The following is a 19,863-nucleotide window of genomic DNA, read 5'->3' as shown; positions in this document are numbered from 1 at the left end:
TAAAGTTTATTTAGTTAGGCATAATCTTGCTAAACTAAAAAATCATTTACACCTATGTTGTGAAGTTGTGTCCATCATTATCTCTAGCAATGGATATTAATACGTAATCAGTGATAATAGTGTCACATTTTGTAATGTAATAGGCGGGGGAGATACGGATAGAGAATAGATGTATTACAAATATTGTAATTGGATGATCTCATGTCCACCGCCTGCGTGCGATTGCTCTTTGAGGAACCGGCGCCTCGGACGGTTGGCGCACATGCCGATCTCAGCGCCTTGGCAAAATGGGGAGCTGCTTCTAGACATCCCGGCTCAGGCCCCGCCACCTCCCAGCACGCATCGAGGAAGGCGTCCACTGCTGCAACCTTCTCCAGGTCCTTCACGTCCTTGCGACTGCGGATAGCTCAGGGACCGCCACCTTCTAGTGCGCGTCGAGCAAAGGCGCCCGCTGCCGCGACCTTCTCTAGCTCCTGCACGTCCTTGCGACTGCGGATGGTGTACGTGACGACGGCCGTGGGCACGGGGGCAGCAGAAATGCGGGCGAGGAGAGCGTAATAAGTGGAGGACCGGATGCCGGTGTGTGTTGGTGGATGGTGTTTCAAACCAAATGTTTGTTTTTTTTTCGAGGACACGACTCCACATGTATTTCATTAAGAAAAAGTTAGAGCACTGAAAGAACGACTTACACAAAGCGACTATGGAGAACCCACGGCACAGCACACGAACCACATAGGAAGTGGTTAAGAACAAAATACACGAAGGAAAGAAACACGGTAAGAAGATGGCCCTCCGCCATAACCTAACCGACTGAACCTGCAAGGAAACAATAACGCAAAAGACTGTCAACATGGGAGATGAAGCCATGGTGGCAAAGCATCCATCGAGAAGAGACGACTACGACGGTGAAGTATCCACCCGAGCAAGATCAACTAGCAGCACAGCGGCAAAGCATTCGCTAGAGGCCACGCGGCAAAGTATCCATTCGGGGGAGCGACTTTGGCGGCAAAGTATCCACCCAGGCAAACGACAGCAAAGCATCCGTCGAAAAGAGCGCAAGCGACCAAGTATCCGCTGCGAAGAACTAAACAACTGCGACAACACCAAATATATGAGCTGCGCAGACCAAAGCGAAGATTAAGCTGAAGCACACAGGCACAACACAACCAGGAACAACTCCGGTGAGAGAAGCGGGACGACGGCAGAAGTGCTCCAACAAAGCCTCCAAGAAGAGATGATGTCCACATACACCAACAACGTTGAATGAAGAGCATGAGAAGGACTTTCGTCCCAGAACCGCACCCAACGACTAGCACGACGAACAGAACTTCAAGGACATCTTCAAGAAGGTATATGACACATGTTGTACCACTGCCGTCGTCCCGAACCATGAAGCGGGCAGAGTTTTCACCCAAAAAAATGTTCTAGCACAGCCGCTGGGGCGTCCCACAGATGGTTGGTTGCATGCTTCGACCTACGGCCACGGCCTCGGCCGCCAGCCACCGGCAGCCGCCGCCCCGGCCGCGCCCAACGACCTTGGCCAGACGAAGGCGCCCCGGAGGGCGAAGATCCAGGGCACTGACCACTCACCGTCAACCGCCCAGGCTTAGGGAGCTGTTGGCCACCGACATGCACCAAGCGGCCACAGGCGCCTCGTCGCCCGATCGATCTAGCCGGTGCGCCTGCACGCGTGGGCAGCCCGGACATGCCCCCGTCGTAGGGGTAGCCCGGCCACGTCCCAGCCGCCAGCACGCGCGAGCAGCCGCAGCCTTGGCCGGCCCAGCCACGGCCGCCATCGAGGAGTTGGCTATGCAAGATTGTCGACCTCGTTGTCGGGCTAGCACGCAGACGCGGTTGCCTTCCTCTTGTAAGAAACTTGCGCACGACGTCGTTCGCCCTTGGACGAGGACTCCTGCCGACGCAAGAAACACCCGTGACCTTAGACGGCTGGCCGGGCATGGCAAGGCAATGCCAGACCCGGCCAGCCGGTCAACCACCGTAGCACCGACATGCGGCCCCGTCGCCGCCTCCGGCCGCCTTTGATGGAACTGTCGTCGACTGTCGTCGAGGTGAAGGGCTGGGCACCCCTAGACGTTAGATCTGGCCAGGCACCGCCGAGTATCGCCGGACTTCAAGCGGGGTAGGGGTGGTGGAGGAGTGAGGGGAGGTGCGGACGGGCTCCTTTGTTGGGGATCCGCCGCTGGCCGCCACCGCCGCAAGCCGAAGGGTGATGGCGGTGGCCGGAGGGGAGGTCGGGAGGGGGGGTGGCTAGGGCATGTCGGCGTTGTCGCCCCGAGGGAAGGGGACCAAGTGTTTGCTAACCGGAGAGATTTGGATAAGGATACCTTGTGATCCCACCCAACTACTATGAAAATATCCAAGAAGTAGCCATCATTTGTAGAAAGTGCATCTACTTCCTTGATGTCAAGATTGAGCTTGGAACATGATGATACTGTTAGCATCAGAAAGCCTCCAAACATCAAGTAATACGATAGACAAATGAAAATGTAAATAATGCAGGGTAAGAGAATATTTTACAGAAGTTAGTTCCAAAACTTAATTGCGTAAGGCCCTTTGGCCTGTCGTTGGAGGCAAAAGTACTCTCATGCATGGGTCTGCAAGATAAGAAATGGCAGCCAGATGGGGACAAAATTAGACTTTTGTTATATTTATCTGAGGACTACACCGGTTCCTCGTTGGGTGCAGTTGCCTTGACCGTTTTGAAATATCGATTTGAACAAAGAACAGTTAACAAGCAATCACAACTGAAAAATAGTAAGGACATGATTATCAATAAACACCTGCTTAGCAAATAGTATTTTTGTAATGTCTGGTGATAGAAAATGAAAGAAAATTTACAGTGCTGGGTAGCCTTGTAGTCCATTGGCGGCCTTGTAGTCAAAGTTGGCAGATATGAATCTAAGAGATCTGGGAATCTATGGAGTCTGTTTCGTTCAAAAAAGAACTCTATGGAGTCTGAATGCAAATGAATTACAGTTTTGTGTGCAACCAACTAACGGTGTACATAGTACATGATAAGCAAAGCAGGCTGAGTGGTAGGAAGAATTTTGAAACATATGCATTTGATAGTAGTCACAGCCAAGGAGTATAAACAGAAAATGGCATAAGGATGACGTTTGTTTATAGTACATAGGCGAAAAAAACTCCTTCAAGTACTGCTAAACAACATTTGAACGAAGGTACATGTATATAGACATAATCTGTTTCCCACCAGATTTTGCACATGCAAACGAGTACCATAGAATTTCGAGACCATGTAACTGAAAGAAGCCGGTAAGATGAATGCAGGTTTAGACTGACAGAGAAATAACCTGAGAACAGCATCCGCATTATCATCGCCATCATCCAGGAGGTTCCTGCTGATGGCTTCACGAACAAGAGCCTTGAGATTCTTCTGTGAGGAGCCAAAATTGGGTTCTGGGTGCACACTGATGAACCGAACAACATAAAGATCAGTACGGGGGGCAGACGAAACACTGAAATTTGAAACTAGAACGAGAATGATCGGTAGCTCACGGTGATGAGCTGAAAGGCAAAGGTAACGGGGGGACAAGCAGCATACGTACGCCAGTTTTCTTGGGGTTGCAGTTGCAGAGGCGCCCTCTTCAGTCGAGTTGGTCTCGGCGGCAGAGTCGGTCTCAGTGGCGTCAACCTCTCGAGGCACCTGCAGAAGACACAGCTGGCTCAGAAACATGCCTCATTTGCTTTGCTGATGCAGAGTGAGAAGTTGATTCAGAAACAAGATTTGATTTTGGTGTTCACATCGCACCTGAACAACTCTGACGGAGAAGGCAGGCCGGTTCTCCGTCTGCGAGCCCTTGGCCCTGTCAAGAAGCTGCATGTGCACCAGAACGTCCTCCGCCCTCTCAGTGTTCACATCCAGCGCGTACCTGTCGCACCGGAGGAAGAAGAATGAGAAGCATAATTAGAAGTGCAATCTGATCAATCAAGTCGGCAGCTGAGCGGAGCAGCATATAGGTAGCGCCACGCCGGGTAACTGACACGACACCTGACATTGAAGTGGTGGAAGTGCGCCCAGAGCACGTCTCGGCTGGGGTAGGGAGCCAAACTATCGGGGAGGATGAGCATCGAGTTGTCGTCTGCGAGAAGGATGGCGGCGGCTGTGTCGCGTCAATCCCGGTTGGATGGCCACCCGTCCGGTGACGAGGATCCCCGATGGCGAGCACTAGAGGCATGGCTTCTCCAGCTGGAGGAGGACCGAGATGGGCAATGGACGACGGATCCAGCGCTCCCACCCCCGTTCTGCTCCAAAGGCGCATAATTGTGTGTCATGTGTACCCGGCCGAACTGTTCGGGTATTTGAGGACGTATCGGCCATTGGATAGCCGACAAGGTATTATCGGCCCCGAGGGGACGATAGGCCTATCGGCCCTATACAGCCCACTGCGCCGTACGAGCCAGCCTGCGATCCGTTAATGAATATTGAATCTGTTGCGTGAATTTCGGCCGATGACTGCGTTTTAAAAAATTTCAAATATACATATGGCACGTGGCTCTGCATGTTCCAGATGCCGCGGGTGAGTACGCTCAGATACGTAACCTTTTAGAGTATGTATGTATACATATATACTAAAGTAGGTATGTGCGGGCTTACGCATAATAAAGTATGTATTCATACTTTATTTTCAAGTATGTATTCGTACTTTATTTTCATGATATAAGGAGTACATATTCATACTTTTTTTCAATAGAGTATATATGCATACTTTTTTCATGAAAGGAGTATATATTCATACTTTTTTTATAAGGAGTATATATACACACTTTTTTTAATGAAAGGAGTACATGTTCATACTTTTTTAAAAGGAGTATGTATGCATACTTCTTTTAAAAAGGATTACATTTTCATACCATTAGATTGGAGTAGTCTCCTCCCTCTTTCTAAAAAAAGAAATTTGTATCAACTGTACCACGACATCAAAAAAATCATGAAGTGATGCTAGATCTAGTGTAATCTGAAGAAGTCTCCAAGGATACTGTAGTCTAAAAAGTATCGGATGATACTCTCATCCAGAGAACAGAACCATGGAAAGCACAGCGTGACCGCGCGCCGGCCGCCATCCGCGGCCCACGCAGGGGCATGCCACCGCCCGCCCTCCGTCTTCGATACTCCGAGCCTTCGGATCTACCGTTTATGCGCGGAGGAAGGAGGCAACATTGAAGCACCTTCACGGGCCCCCGTCTGCTCCCGATCCGCCGTGCCAGGGGTGGGGAGAGGGGGCTCGCCGCCGGTCGCGCCGCTGTGGTGTGGGGGCCGCCGTGCGGGATGGCCGTGCCGTGGCTAGATGCAGGGGAGGGAGCCCGCCGCCGCCAAGGAACGTTGTCTTCGCGGGGCTAGCCGTGAGCGCCGCCGTCGTGGGGCGCCGTGCGGTCGGGCCACCGCCGCCGCCGCCAGGGATGCCTACTGCACGGGTTGGCGGTGTCGTGCGCGCTGGGAGGGCCGCACCGCCGCTATGGGGTGCCGTGTGCGCAGGGATGGCCACGCCGACGGAGTGCCCCTACGGCGACGTCGCCGCGGGAGCCCGCTTCGCCTCGGCGGGTTCCAGGTTGCGCCGTGCGTGTATACCGCAAATGAGGATTTCAGTTGGATCTAATATTTTTATATTCAAAAGGGACTAACGGGTGAGACTGTAGTTTAGATCAAAAAAATAGGACTGATTGAATTAACGGGTCCGCTCAGGTAACCCGCTAATCAATCTGACGAGAGAACGCACACGTACATGTAGGCGGGAGTAACTAATCCCTGGGGGTAGAAAAAAAAATTTCCCTATATATATTATATATATATATACACATAAATTATGTATATATATACCACTGTTATGCGGCGGCGATATTACAGGAAACATCGGAAAACTAACTCGGATTCATAATTCTAATTTATAATTTTTGAGTTACTATTCACAGCACTATTCAAATAAAGCGGTCTCTCTTTATAGCGCGAAGGGAGCCTTCTGGATTGTCCTTCATGCTTATCTTGTGGAGTGACCTCGAGGCGAAATCTTCAATTATTCTCTCTTACTATTGCCTGGACAGCTGGACGGAGCTGCGTTCCTCAATAATTGTCCTGGCTACAGTAGAGAAGACACAACTGGCTCAGAAACATGCCTCATTTGCTTTGCTGATGCAGAGTGAGAAGTTGATTCAGAAACAAGATTTGATTTTGGTGTTCACATCGCACCTGAACAACTCACTCTGACAGAGAAGGCAGGCCGGTTCTCCGTCTGCGAGCTCTTGGCCCTGTGAAGAAGCTGCATGTGCACCAGAACGTCCTCCGCCCTCTCAGTGTTCACATCCAGCGCGTACCTGTCGCACCGGAGGAAGAAGAATGAGAATCATAATTAGAAGCGCAATCTGATCAATCAAGTCGGCAGCTGAGCGGAGCAGCATATAGGTAGCGCCACGCCGGGTAACTGACACGACACCTGACATTGAAGTGGTGGAAGTGCGCCCAGAGCCCGTCTCGGCTGGGGTAGGGAGCCAAACCATCGGGGAGGATGAGCATCGAGTTGTCGTCTGCGAGAAGGATGGCGGCGGCTGTGTCGCGTCAATCCCATTGGATGGCCACCCGTCCGGTGACAAGGATCCCCGGTGGCGAGCACTAGAGGCATGGCTTCTCGAGCTGGAGGAGGACGGAGATGGGGCAATGGACGACGGATCCAGCGCTCCCACCCCCGTTCTGCTCCAAAGGCGCATAATTGTGTGTCACGTGTACTCGGCCGAACCGCCTGGGCGAGGTATGCGGTGTTTGAGGACCTATCGGCCATCGGATAGCCGACAATGTCTTATCGCGCACCCTGTCGGCTCTCCAGAAGTCGATAGCCAACTGGTCGGCTGTCAAGTGGCCGATAGGTAGCGTCACGCCGGCGGCCCGTTGATGAATATTGAGTCTGTTGCGTGAATTTCAGCCGATGACTGCGTTTTAAAAATTTTCAAATATACATATGGCACGTGGCTCTGCATGTTCCAGATGCTGCTGTTGAGTACGCTCAGATACGTAACCTTTTAGAGTATGTATGTATACATATACTAAAGTAGGTATGTGCGGGCTTACGCATAATAAAGTATGTATTAAATAGAGTATATATGCATACTTTTTTCAAGAAAGGAGTATATATTCATACTTTTTTTTTTATAAGGAGTATATATACATACCTTTTTTAATGAAAGGAGTACATATTCATACTTTTTGAAAGGGAGTATGTATGCATACTTCTTTTAAAAAGGATTAGATTTTCATACCATTAGATTGGAGTAGCCTCCTCCCTCTTTCTAAAAAAAGAAATTTGTATCAACTGTACCACGACATCAAAAAAATCATGAAGTGATGCTAGATCTAATGTAATCTGAAGAAGTATCCAAGGATACTCTAGTCTAAAAAGTATCAGATGATACTCTCATCCGGAGAACATAACCATGGAAAGCACAGCGTGACCGCGCGCCGGCCGCCATCCGCGGCTCCGCGCAGGGGCATGCCACCGCCCGCCCTCCATCTTCGATACTCCGAGCCTTCGGATCTACCATTTATGCGCGGAGGAAGGAGGCGACATTGAAGCACCTTCACGGGCCCCCGTCTGCTCCAGATCCATCGCGCCAGGGGTGGGGAGAGGGGCTCGCCGCCGGTCGCGCCGCTGTGGTGTGGGGGTCGCGCCGCCTCCAGGGGCCGTCGTGCGGGATGGCTATGCCACAGCCGGATGCAGGGGAGGGAGCCCGCCGCCACCAAGGAACGGTGTCTTCGTGGGGCTGGCCGTGAGCGCCGCCGTCGTGGGGAGCCGTGCGGTCGGGCCGCCGCCGCTGCCGCCAGGGATGCCTACCGCACGGGCTGGCGGTGCCGTGCGCGCTGGGAGGGCCGCACCGCCGCTATGGGGTGCCGTGCGCGCAGGGATGGCCACGTCGACGGAGTGCCCCTGCGGCGATGTCGCCCCAGCCTGCTTGGCGCCCTGTAGGCTCTCCAGAAGCCGATAGCCTCCTGGTCAGCTGTCCCGTGCCTGATAGGTAGCTCAGTCGTCATCAGCATTATGGCACTTGCTGCAATGCGCAAGAACATTAAATTCCACCGAGGGGGGAACTTTCCCCTCAATCCATGCTCTGATAACCAGGAGAGCATTCTGGGAGTCCCTGATGATATTCTTGGTCAATGGTGGACATTTGCTAATTTCGTGATCAGAGCACCTAGGGAAAAAAAACCCCAAGTGGTGTCCAACGTAAGGCAGTCAAGTGATGTAGCATACTCAAGAATATAGCATGTTAGCTCAACCAAGCTCTTTGCAGAGCAGAAACCACTGATCTTCACACTCTTAAGGTTGCTGTGGCGGGTTCCCATGATCTGATTCTGAGGCGAAGGCTCTCCAACAAACGGCTCATGCTTCATCCGTAATTGTGTTACCTGAAGATGAAAAGCCAATATGGGGAAATTAGTGGTCTGGGCCCCATAGTTACTTATGCCATTCCAGGATTAACAATGACTTACACCCAACAGTAGAGTCTCCAAGGACGGTGCAGCATCAAGAAAAGAAACCGCAGAGAAACGATCATAATATGGGGAAAATGCCCCTTCAGAAAGAGTAATACTCAAATACTTGAGATGGAGGAATCTTTTTGACACCAGTGGTGTATTAGGCACCTGCAAAAAGATTTCTCGGATTCCAAGATAAAAAACACAGTTCTAATAAGCACATACCTACCCTATAATCACCTTAGCGTTCAATACAAACCTCATAGTCTGAAGCTAAGGAAAGAGATTTAAGATTTGGAACGATGGATGGAAGCTTGGCACGAGCAAAGGAGATAGTGCAGTTCATGCTCAGCATCATGTCCTTCAGTTGCAACGATGATTCTCCAAGTGAGAATTTTCATTGGAATTCTGATAAATGAAAACTGGATATATTTGGAGCTTTGCTCTCTATCACTTTCAGCCTCTCACATGCAAACACCCTGAGATACCTGAGACGCTGTAGGAGGCAAGGTATCTCCAAGCAAACTAGTCTATGGCATCCATGTAATTCCAATCGCTCCAAAGCGGATGAACTAGAGAAGAGGCACCCTAGCTCATTCCCTGTAATATGCACGTCACGCAGATGGAGACTAGTCAGGTTTTTCAAGCAATCTAGCCTGACTGTGGTACTGAAGGCGCACCAAACAAGCTTTAGATGCTGAATCGAGTTTCCTCTCCCATTAGATAAAAGGGAGCCAAGGTCCGGTCGAGGGTCCTCTTGTCTTTGTGATCGTCACCCCGTCCACGGTTTCCGCAACCGGTTGGGTGAGCTGTGCCATGATTTTTCTCTATGGACTAGCCACGGTGCTTAGTGAGTTGTTAGCTGGCTGGTCCAAGTGGGGCCCCGGCATCCCGTTCTTGGGGATCCGGCTTCGGTCAACTGGTGACTGACTCCAGACCCTTGACGGTCAATCCATTTAGTTCCAACCGGGATTGAAAGGCAACCTTTAATCCCGGTTTGAACCACAAACCGGGACTAAAGGTCCCTGCTGTAAAAGGTTGCTGCACTATCCGTTGGGCAGAGGATTCTAGCCCCGGTTGGTGGTTCCAACCGGGACTAAATCTCTTATTCGTCCCGGGCCAAATTTCGGACGGGACTAAAGCCAAAAACTAAAAGTTTGTTCTCTACTAGTGCTAGTGTAGGTAGAGGGTCAACTGGTCAAGACGTTCTGGAATATGACTAATTTATAAACTGTTCAAAAGCCCTGGGCATTCGAACAAAAGTTCAGTAATGTTTTCTTTTTTTTCTAAAAGAAATGTTCGTGAGTATAGTACTCATGAAATAGGGTGGATCTTTTTTTCGAAAAAATGCAAATAAGGTGAAATTTTGTTTTGTTACTTCTCTAATTGATGAATCATTTTTTCAATGTTTCTAGGTCGTTCTAGGTCGGGTAGTCCAAGATTTCATCGTGAGAAGAAAATCAGATGAAGCACAGCCCGGCCCATTATTTATTAGTATCGTATCAGGAGCCACTACGCATGCCTCAACAAATATGTGGCATATACTCCGTATAGAGTATCTCCAACAATATCCAAAAACTGAGTCCTAATAAACTGATTTAGGACCTTTATAGAAACTATTGGATATGAAAAAAAATCACTAACAATTCCTTTTACTCGTTCGTAGAATAGAAAAACATAGGGAGCTGCTAGGGTCCGATTGTTCGGACCCTTTCCTCGCGTCGGCAATTACTCCGCAGCTTTCCCGCGCGATGCGGACCGTGCTGCTTTCTCCAAAAAAAAAAAAGAAGCCGCTGCTTTCTCAAAAAAAAACATTCATTGAACAGTGAGCGTAAGAGGGATTTGAACCTAGCACCCATTGTCCAAGATGTCATTCCACTACAACCGCACCACATAAATGTTTGCAATAAATGCTTGCATGCTTCTTGTAGGCTTTCTTCTCGAATTTTTTGAAATGATATTATTTAAATTATTGATTTTAAATTTGGAAGTTGTAATAATAAAATTGGAGATTTCGATGCCAATCGTCGTTTGAATTGCCGACAGGAGACACGTACAGGCGTACAGCTGCGTGCTACTGTTGCCGATAGCGCAATCGGCATTCCAGCGGCCGATAGGTGGATTACAGGGGCCGAGCCAGCCTGCTGCGCGCCCTGTCGGCTCTCCAGAAGCCGATAGGTACCTGGTCGGCTGCCCAGTGGCCGATAGGTAACGAGGCCTGACATTGAAGCGGTGGAAGTGCGCCCAGAGCCTGTCGGCGAAGTCCGACGCCCGTGCCTCGGGCGCGCCAGCGTCCCTAAGGCAGCGCAGCACATCGTGGTAGACGCCGAGCCTAGTGTGCTCGCCCGCCACCACCCGCTGCGGCGGCGGCGGCGGCTGCGGGTGCACTCGGTGCTGGCCTCCCTCCATTGACGCCGAGCCCAAGTGGTGTCCAACGTAAGGCAGTCAAGTGATGTTGCATACTCAAGAATATAGCATGTTAGCTCAACCAAGCTCTTTGCAGAGCAGAAACCACTGATCTTCACACTCTTAGGGTTGTTGTGGCGGGTTCCCATGATCTGATTCTGAGGCGAAGGCTCTCCAACAAACGGCTCATGCTTCATCTGTAATTGTGTTACCTGAAGATGAAAAGCCAATATGGGGAAATTAGTGGTCTGGGCCCCATAGTTACTATATGCCATTCCAGGATTAACAATGACTTACACCCAACAGTAGGTCTCCAAGGACGGTGCAGCATCAAGAAAAGAAACCACAGAGAAACTATCATAATATGGGGAAAATGCCCCTTCAGAAAGAGTAATACTCAAATACTTGAGATGGAGGAATGTTTTTGACACCAGTGGTGTATTAGGCACCTGCAAAAAGATTTCTCAGATTCCAAGATAAAAACCACAGTTCTAATAAGCACATACCTACCCTATAATTACCTTAGCCTTCAATACAAACCTCATAGTCTGAAGCTAAGGAAAGAGATTTAAGATTTGGAACGATGGATGGAAGCTTGGCACGAGCAAAGGAGAGTGTGCAGTTCATGCTCAGCATCATGTCCTTCAGTTGCAATGATGATTCTCCAAGTGAGAATTTTCCTTGGAATTCTGATAAATGAAAACTGGATATATTTGGAGCTTTGCTCTCTATCACTTTCAGCCTCTCACATGCAAACACCCTGAGATACCTGAGACGCTGTAGGAGGCAAGGTATCTCCAAGCAAACTATCCTATGGCATCCATGTAATTCCAATCGCTCCAAAGCGGATGAACTAGAGAAGAGGCACCCTAGCTCATTCCCTGTAATATGCACGTCACCGCAGATGCAGACTAGTCAGGTTTTTCAAGCAATCTAGCCTGACTGTGGTACTGAAGGCGCACCAAAGAAGCTTTAGATGCTGAATCGAGTTTCCTCTCCCATTAGATAAAAGGGAGCACGGGAAACTGTACTTCGCCTTTCTTGGAAACAGATCTAGGGTGAGTTCTTCAAGCTCTGGTGTAATAGCAATCTCAAGCCAATTATTAAGATAAGAATAAGTGTCAGCTTTATAATCACAGAAATCTATCTTGAGAGTCTTCAAGCCAATGCCTGAACGGTTTTTTCAGAATCTGGTCAACTATGCTGTTGAAATCCTTTGCAATTTCATCCTTTCCATGAAAATTCTTATCCAAGCCTAGTGTTTTCCAGCTGATGGTAATGTCAGGGAGACACCTCCAGGAACTTACAAAGGCACGAGACACACAGGCAGCGCGGGCAGCATCTTGCAGTGGCATCAGGAAACCTATATGACGCCATATGTCCTGCATATAGGTGTGGAAAAGTTAATGTTTGAATTGTAAACAGCAAGAAGGCAAAAAAGGAGAGTAACATGTAACCATAGGTGCACTGTGCTAGATTGCACAATAGTCAATGCAATGCAGAGATCAATAGTGTACTAATACTACATTCACTGCGATAAGTAGGTTGATCATTGTATAAAGGTCACTATATCATTTTCACTAACAGCCTATTAATGTCTCTACAAAGAGTAAAGGTTAGCAATTACAAAGTGTATTCCCGAAGCATGAGCAGTTAACTGTCATGTGAAGTATCAAAATATGAAAAAGCGCAAGAGGTGTCCCAGATTGGACAGTGCAGAGAATCTCCAGGCCAAGATCAGGCCTAAGCTTCGTTTTGGCATAAGTTGGTATGCTGTTTAGATTTGTTAGGCTTTAGTTAGGCTAGATATTTGGTCTAGCAGATTGCTTTAGCTTGGATACGAGGATAGGAAGATTGTTGGGGAATGTCGGCAATATATAAACCGATGTCTGAAAAACAATACATCGATCTGTCTTCCCACTCTCTTACCGCCTGCCCCGTGGGGTCAATGGCCAAAACAATGTCAACATTGCCTGACTACAATCTACATCATCATCCTCCCTTAAACATCCCTTCACATGATATTAACAATATTGGGTTCACATTGCATGACCATCTACACCATCCTCCTCCCTTAAACATCCCTTCCCATGATATTAACAATATTGGGTTCAACATGGCATGACTACAATCTACACCATCCTCCTCCCTTAAACATCCCTTCCCATGATATTAACAATATTGGGTTATGTGATATTTGTCCAAACCAAGATGCATCTGTTTGCGCTTGCTAGAAAAAGGCGTGAGAAGCAAACAAGCAGAAATAAACATGGACATTTTAAATCAGATAAAAAGAGTGCACCGAATATTCAAACAGCCTGAGCACCCTACAAGTGCAACAATCTCCAGAAGATTCTGTAGCTAAAGTGCAAGATGCAATATATATACCTTGGTAAATACTATGTTGCTTTGAAAAAAAAGGTCTGCATAATAGTATACCACCCAAAGATCATTGTGCAAGTGAAGAGACACAAGTTGTCCCTGTCATCCGGGGCCGAAACATTGGGGGGAACAGGATGATCTTAGATACAGGCCAATAGGGCAACACAGACTGGGCATAGAAGTAGAGGCACAATGTGTGTTGCAGAGGAGCTTGAGTGGATGTACCATAACAGTGAAGGGTGAAGGCGTTGTGTAGGCTAAGTGTAGAGGTCTTCAGACTACTTGAGTGGTTCTGCTCAGGAGTCGTATCAGTAATAGCTTGAACAAAGCAAGAGTATGAATGCAGTAGGATCATCAGCTGGTAGGTTTTACTTAGACAGCATAAGCAGGGGCGGATCCAACGGGGGGCTGGAGCCCTCCTACCCATACCGGAGCAGTGGAACCCTCCTGGAGCCCCCATGAATTTTTAGGTAAAGTTCTATAGTGTAGGTGAGGCTGAGACTTAAGATCGAGCAGTAGTCGGAGATATGTGTTATTCAGTCCCCTAAAATTTTTCCTGGATCCGCCGTTGAGCATAAGTTCACCTATTTGTGACATATGCCCACATGTGGGGCCTTTATCCTCTCTGCCTATTCTTGATTCCCCACCCAGCCAACTACATACAAGCACTTATGTATAGTCAGTAAAGTTATTCAACATGTTCCAATATACATAATCATTTTCCTTGGCCAATTTATGGGACTTTGATAATCTGCATTTTACCACGTATCTCTGGCAGGTCTGGCCGAGAATATCTCCTCCTTTTGCGACCTTGAGGACTACCATCGTGTTGGCAGCTGGAATCCTTTCCATTAGCTAGCGAAGCAACTTTCGCATCTGTAATGCAACACATTCCAGTTATGACAAGTAAATAGTAAAGACGCTAATACAAAATAAACGCAAGATCAAGCACATGGACCCATAAAGATGCAATTAGTTTGTTAGAAAAAATGTTACACAATAAAACTGATAAGCTTATACCACATGACTAGTGTCAGTATAAGAAAAGAACTTCAATTGACCTATGTACTTATGCAAGATATTACAATCTTCACCCACATCAAGTCCATTTAATCCAACAGAGAATTGTTGTGGGGCCCAACCACCAGTGACATAGATTCCCCCACCCAACACCCTTTGTTCATCCCTCATAGTCTATACTCTAATCTAATCTTTCTGCCACACTAAGGCATTGGCACCCAATGCTGTTCTTTTGTGCAAGCATATGATGGCTAATGTCATATCATCCATAAGATATTACTACAGAAAATCGATGACTAAACCAAAGTTTCTTTATCTTGGAATTTCTGTAACAGAATCTGTGGGGCGAACTGCAGGCGGGCACATTATCCACGTCACACATTAACCTGTGAACCGTCGGATCGAGCCAACTCGTCACCTCCGGCGCGCGGGCAAGCTGCCACGTCCACGGGTGCCTGGTGCCTGGCGGCAGCACTTCACCGTGGCAGGCCACAGCCTCCAATGTCGCGTGATGCCATGCAGAGTGTCGGCCGCTGGCCACTGAAGAGATCGGCTCCAGCCCCCAGATCGATGCCCACTGTGAGCCTAGGCCTTCCCATGCCATGCTGCGCCCACGATCACTTCCTCAAGACGCTACACACAACTTATTCAACGATATGCCTGAGGTATATAAATGAATATTGATAGATTGGTTCCACATTGTGGTATCTTTCAATCAGATGATATGCTAATATTGTTAGCACCTTTTTCTGCCACACAACAAATGGAAGCAAAGGTAAAGCTCGGGATAGGATGGCATGTGATCAAGAGTTACAATTTGCAGGCACTCATCGTATTGGGTACTCTGATTTGTTCTGTGTGAGTCTGCAACTGCAATGCCTGCAGCTTGTAGTGGAGAATTACTTTTTTAAAAAAGCTAGTGGAGGATTACTACCATGCTGCTGAATAGTGATACAGAATTATAGGTAAAGTGAAACTGATTTTATATGATTTCTGATGTCTCGGTAATATGAGAGTACACAATCCATACTCAATAATCTTTGCTACTTTTAGACTTGTAGTTAGGAAAAGACAAATCAAAGACCATTTTTTGGGATAGGACTTTAGTACCAGCCTCGCCACAATGTGCGTGCAAAAATATCAGAATAAAAAAAAGTGGCCTTTGCTGTATATAGTATCTGCAGTAGATCTTAATCTAGAAAGTAAGTTTACACATATGCCAACTAGATATTTGTTCATAAGTGTTCCTGCAATGATCCTATTGAAAAAACTGAAATATGAACACTAGGCTGGTAGGCATTTTCATCTACTATGTTCTGTCGCTGTTCTGAAGTTTACCACTCAGTTTCTTTGTTAACTTTGGTTCTCTTTCTACAAATTCTTGCCAATTTTCAACAGCACATTGTCAGACATGGAAACCAATTAGAAATTAGGAAGTTTTTTCATGTGATTGGGCTACCGTGTCAAAGTTGTGGTCCGGTGATCCAACTGTTGAAAGTTGAAACATACCCTTTGCATTAGCGAGGATGTGCTGATTTGAAGCAAAACAAGGAACTAATCAAAGGTAGAGAATGGCTCACTCTCCTAAATATACATATTTTTTACCTTAAAATATATGGTCTGTGTTATGTTATAACTTGAGACCTCTTAAATGATTTCAGGGACCTTGTACATACAAAGAACAGAAGAGAAGAAGCTTATGAAGTATGATAAATTGAAGACATGAACAATGCAATATCTGTTTATTCTTTCAAAGAAGATATACTACAGGCAGAGAAGATACAGAGAATAGGAGGAGCAACAGAACAAATCTAAAGTTTTTCTGAGCCACCAATGTTTTCTAACTCATATTTGTTGTGCTAACTCAGTTACACACTTGCTCATACTTGCAACTGATGAACAGGCAGAATCGACAAAAACGAACACTGTTCATACACCCATGGTACTAGTACCATATCAGATTTCTGTGATCTATTTAAACTGAAAGTCTCCTACAATGTAGTTTGGCTCCTCTTATTTCAGATTTCACCATAGCTTGACTAAGACTAAAGCTTATCTACAGTCAGTCTGCACGATGTAATGCAGTCTGACAATATGAAAAAAAAAGAGGAATATAATTTTCTTTATTTCCTCATCTCTCAACTATTGAATTCGGGTAAGCACTACAGAAGACAGCACAAACTATTATCAGTTCATGGCCCTTTCTGCAGCGGATTGATGGTTGCAATGCAGTCTCTGGTTACAACAACAACATAGCCTTTCAGCCCTAAGTAAGTTGGGATAGGCTAGAGTTGAAACCCACCAAAAGCCCTAAGTCATGGTTCAGGCACTTCAGTAGCTGCTTTCCAAGTACTCCTATTCAAACATAGATCTCTAGGTATATCCCAAGTTTTTAAATCTCTTTTTATTGTCTCCCTATGTCAATTTCGGTTTTACTTTACCTCTCCTCATATTATTAGCTTGGCTTAGGACTCCACAATGCACTGGTGCCTCTGGAGGTCTCCTTTGGACATGGTCAAACCACATCAACCGATGTTGGACAAGCTTTTTTTTCAATTGGTGCTACCTCTAGGCGATCACGTATATCATCGTTCCGAACTCGGTCTATTCTTGTGTGACCGCAAATCCATCGCAACATACGCATTTCTACAACACTCAGTTGTTGAACACGTCGAATCTTTGTAGGCCAACATTCTGCTCTATACAACATAGCCGGTCTAATCGTCGTTCTATAGAACTTGCCTTTTAGCTTTTGTGGTACCATATTGTCACAGAGAATGCTAGAAGCTTGTTGCCATCCACTCTGCTTTGATTCTATGGCTAACGTCCGTATCAATATCTCACAGCCTGTTCGTTTGGCTGTGGCTTGTCGTAAACGATCGTAAATTTCCAGCCGGAACAGTATTTTTCTCTCACACAAACCAGCCAGCAGTACTTCTTCACGAACCAGCAACGATACGAACCAGCCAACCGAACAGACGGTCAATCCCTCTGTACCATCGATCACAGATACCGAAAGATATCCTTCCTAGACACTATTTAACCTTCCAAACTCACATCTCCCTTTTTTGTACTACAATGCAGTCTCTGGTTAGATTTGGAAAATACAATCTGTAAAAACGTGTTGGCCCACTCCACCGGAGGGTGCCGCGCCTGTTTTTCTAGTGTACTCCGATCTTTTTTTTCATATCTCAGTACGGTATTGAGACTCTTCCTACTCCAACAGTAAAATTTTGTAGTCAAACAATCATTAGATAGGCGGCTTAGATGGATATGAAGGAAAGGGGCAATCTTTGTTTCCAGCAAACAACGATTTGTTGCAGGATATTACAGGCTAGCTCTAGTTGGCTTTGATAAAACCAGCTCAATCGATTATAGCTCTCCTGGGGGAAAAAAAAGGAGACTGCCTGTCGTCTATCCACCAAAAAAAAAAAAAGATTTTTAGTTTTTTATACTGCCAAATAAACATTGGCAGGCTCGCTTTGGTCAGTCCAGACGAATCAATCAGTAAGCTCCCGTCACCAGTTTTTCCCCCTTTTTGGCGACAGGAGCATTAATATTCAGAAGAGGCTATATATGGCAGGAAATCCACATAGCATGACAGCAGTGCTGAAATAACCGAGAGGGGGAGAGGCCTACCTCGGATCGGCGGCGCTCCCGCTGAACGGACACGAGACGATTCAGCGCTAGCAGACCCATGATGCAGAGATGGCTGGGATGGGAGAGACGCTAGTCAGGTCCCAGTAAGGCGCAGGAGGAGAAGACAGGAGGAGAGATCCCAATGGCCTACCTGCCTACTATCAACTACCAACGGAAACCGGACTCTTTGAGTTCATTGCAAAATTTAGAGAGAGGGGAGACGGGAAGCGAGACGAGACGAGACCAAAGAGCTTCATCCGCCGGTGGTCCAGTGTAGGATGCTCCCTGTCGTCTTCCTCACCGGAATTGTGCTCCTGTCCGGTGGAGGTGTGCTCGTGGGCGGTGCTCTTTCTGTCGGTGTCGTCCACGGCGGCGGCAACAAAGGGCGCTTGCGGTTCATGGAAAGCATAGCCTCCAGTTTCAGCGCCAGTGTTGGGAGCTTCCTCTTGTGACAAACCTCCTGGAAGAAACTTGTGACAAACCTGCCTTAAGCGATGAACAGCTCAGAAGATACTCCCCTTTTATTCCTTTTATCGCCTGCATACTCTGCTTTGTTCTAGCACCGGAGACAAATGTATCATGTATGGTTTTATCATATTTATCAAATCAAATCAAACCTAGTTCCTGAATTGTTGTCTATATATCGAGGAATTAGTAGCCCAAGCTAATGTGAAATTACAACGAAATGCGCGTACAAACACGCAAAAACATCTTTAATCGGCTACATAAACGTGCTTCCTACAATTGGTGCTTAGCCATTATATTTCCTCTGGTGTTAAAAAAACGCTCTGTTGTTGACTGATGCAATTTCACTCGAAGCATACTGCAGAAAAAAGAACGGCTAGCTGCATGCATGTCTGTCCCACGTCTCTGTCTCTATCAGAATTAGAAGCTACTTGTGTCTGATCTGCTCTCACCTCAGCATCGCTTATCGTTCCTTGCTTTTACATGCTCTGCATTCTCCACTACTGCTTTCACATCATCGCTTACTAGCAAATGTTTCGTCCAACACAGACAAAAAAGTAAGCCCACGTAATTTGGACGGCCCATGTCAGTGGGCGGCCACGCTTTTGTAGTCTTCTCCGGCGACGTCGACGTCGCGCAGCGGGTAAGCTTTCCCATAACTTACCTGGGACTGACTTCCACTCTCACTCTCAGACCGATACACGTCCAACGTGGAGTCTTGGACAACATTCGAAGAAACTAATTAGCTGGCTGGCAACGTGTGTCCTTTTCGAAGAAAGCTGAAGCCGAAACTATTTTTCATTATTAAAAAAAGATGTAAGCAAATGTTCTTTTACAATGAACGAACTATAAGCATGCAAGAAACATTTGGTTGTCTACATCGATGCGGTTCCTAGAAAGCTGAGCTCTCCATTGCACCCTCCGCTGGTCCTGCCCATAACGCCTGAGCGTAGCTCCTGCTGAGTGCTGACTGAGGTGCTGCCGCCACGCCCTTGTCGTCTTCGCCGGCAGCCTGTTCGCTTGCTCGTAAACGATCGTAAATTTCCAGTCGGGAATAGTGTTTTTCTCTCACACCAAACTAGCCAGCAGTAAATAATCCATGATACGATACGGCCTCCCGAAGAGGCTTGCTCATCACGTATTTTGGCTTAGAGGAGGAGACAGGTGGCACAGGAAATAGCGGGGAAAAATAAAACGACGGGATGTCCCAGTCCCCTTCTCATTTGCCTTTGCCTGTCACGCACCGAGCAGAGCTACGAGCATGGAGGGTAGGAATAATGGAGATCGCGGGTCTTGGAGGAGCCGGTATCGCGATCACACCACCCGTGGTTCCGGCCGTTCCACCTCATCTAGATCTAGCGGCTACACATAAGCAGGTACCATCGTCTCGACTGGCTACACATCTAACAGCTCTCGTCGCCTGTCATCTTTCTCCTCCCTGAAGGCGGCCATAC

The 19,863-nt window shown here is 47.3% G+C and overlaps 1 pseudogene; it reads right to left on the bottom strand.

The window, feature by feature from the left end:
* Positions 1 to 7,322: 7,322 nt before the first annotated feature.
* Positions 7,323 to 14,909, bottom strand: LOC136519435 (uncharacterized; annotated as a pseudogene).
* Between the last annotated feature and the right edge of the window lie 4,954 nt (positions 14,910 to 19,863).

The sequence above is a fragment of the Miscanthus floridulus genome, chromosome 18 (assembly GCF_019320115.1).
Source record: "Miscanthus floridulus cultivar M001 chromosome 18, ASM1932011v1, whole genome shotgun sequence".
Classification (NCBI taxonomy): domain Eukaryota; kingdom Viridiplantae; phylum Streptophyta; class Magnoliopsida; order Poales; family Poaceae; genus Miscanthus; species Miscanthus floridulus.
Note: the sequence above shows the minus strand (reverse complement) of the source record. Positions and strands in the feature narration are given on the sequence as shown.